We start from the raw sequence: 1,810 nt of genomic DNA, 5'->3' as shown, positions 1-1,810 counted from the left end.
GAATAATAATAATAATAGTAATAATTTTAAAACAGACAAAAACAAACAAAAAAAAAAAGGAAAAAAAATCTGTGTGGAGCGGCACCCAAGCTTCCTCTAAGTACACAGACTGGGATGGAATTTCTGCTGGCCCAGAAGGTGGGTGGGAGTGAGGGATGGCCACACCTCCATTCACTGAGAGGGTGTGGGTTATAAGAGTAACAAGGGGAACATTGCACCTTTCCAGTCATTTGCGTCTGGAATGGTCTGGCAGTTCCTTGAAAGTGGAGCCTATCCTTAAGTCCCTGGAATCTGGGAGAACATTGTTGCTTTAAATATCCAAAGTGGTTGAACTAGTTGTAAACATTCAAAATGGCTGTCCCTCCCTACTGGCAAAAGTCCACAGCTCAGCTCATCTCCTTCTTCACTGCTTCCCCTTTTATTCACCAGCTACCAATTCAGTCCTCCGTGCAGCCCCTGGCTAGCAGGGCCGATTTTTAGGTTAATTCTTAGGTCCTAACACCACTTGCAATGTCCAAGCTGTCCATGCCATCAGGATCTCTGACAGACTGCAGCTTTATATGTCTCCTTTTTCAGTGTTTTAATGTAGGTTCTTTTACTAATTGGAGTTTAGTCCACTTCTTCATCCTTCCTTTCAAAGCTCAGGGCTCCAGGATTATCTTCTGTATCTGTGTTAATTGCTTCCCTTTTTCTTTGTTGAAGAGGGTCTGTGTAGTTTGTCTGCTTATTCTACCATATTTCCCAGACTCTCTACTCCTAGGTATTTACCTAAAAGACTTGAAAGTGGAGACTTAAAAAGGGACTTGTACACCAATGTTCATTGCAGCCCTATTCACAGTAGGCAAAAGGTGGAAACAACCAAAATGCCCATCAACAAATGAATGAATAAACAAAATATGTTACATATGTGCAGTGGAATACCATTCAGCCAGTAGGAGAAATGAAGTCTTGATACATGCTGCAATATGGATGGACCTGGAGGACATTTTGCTGACTAAAATAAGTCAATCACAAAAGGACAAATATTGTATGACCTCATATATTGAAAAAAAAAAAGAAATAGGAAAAGGCAAAACTAGAGAGCAAAGTTTATTAGTAGTTACCAGGGGTGAGTGGAGGGCAAAAGGTAGGGTTAACAGTGATGGAAATATCACATTGATTAAGGGTTAAGTTGCAGAGCTGATTATTGTAATTGCTGTCAATAAATTGTACACCAGTAAAAAGTTGAATAGGCAAAAAAAAAAAAAAAAAAGGCAAAAGTACTTGCTTTGTATTTAAACCTATTGCTTTTGAGTTGGTCCAACTCATAGTGACACTGTAGGGCAGAGTAGAACTGCCCCCTTAGAGTTTCAAAGGCTGTAATATTTAAGGGAGCAGATTCTACCACATCTTTCTCTCCTGGAATGGCTGGTGGGTTCGGCTCTTTTGGTTAGCAGCCAAACACTTAACTAGTGTGTCAGTAGAGCTGTTCTGCCTTGCACTTAGGGGTTTCTATTTCTTTTAGTGTTTGCTTTCATTAAGTAATGAGTTTCTTATAATTAAAAGTAAGGGTTAAACAATGTATTTTTAATTTTCTTAACCAATTTTTAATAAACTAATAACACATTTTCCTAGTAATTTTATCGTGTTAGAAAATGAAACTGTGTGGGAATTGTGTTATAACTCCAAGTTTTCCACATCTGAAGGAAACTTATATGTTGGAGTGCTATAACTCTTTTAGAATTTGTCTAGCAGGATTTCTGGAAAACCTCTCCCCTCCCCCAAATATATGTCATTTTTAATAATAGACTTGCTTGCTTTAGTCCGTGTG

At 38.6% G+C, this 1,810-nt stretch overlaps 1 pseudogene; it reads left to right on the top strand.

The window, feature by feature from the left end:
• The first annotated feature begins 1,700 nt into the window (after positions 1-1,700).
• LOC122151319 lies at positions 1,701-1,752 on the top strand (annotated as a pseudogene).
• The last annotated feature ends 58 nt before the right edge of the window (positions 1,753-1,810 follow it).

This window comes from Orycteropus afer, unplaced genomic scaffold (genome assembly GCF_000298275.1).
Source record: "Orycteropus afer afer isolate SDZICR_OR568_19922 unplaced genomic scaffold, OryAfe1.0 scaffold00387, whole genome shotgun sequence".
Lineage (NCBI taxonomy): Eukaryota > Metazoa > Chordata > Mammalia > Tubulidentata > Orycteropodidae > Orycteropus > Orycteropus afer.
The sequence above is the reverse complement of the archived record's forward strand: the minus strand, read 5'-3'. Positions and strand labels throughout refer to the sequence as shown.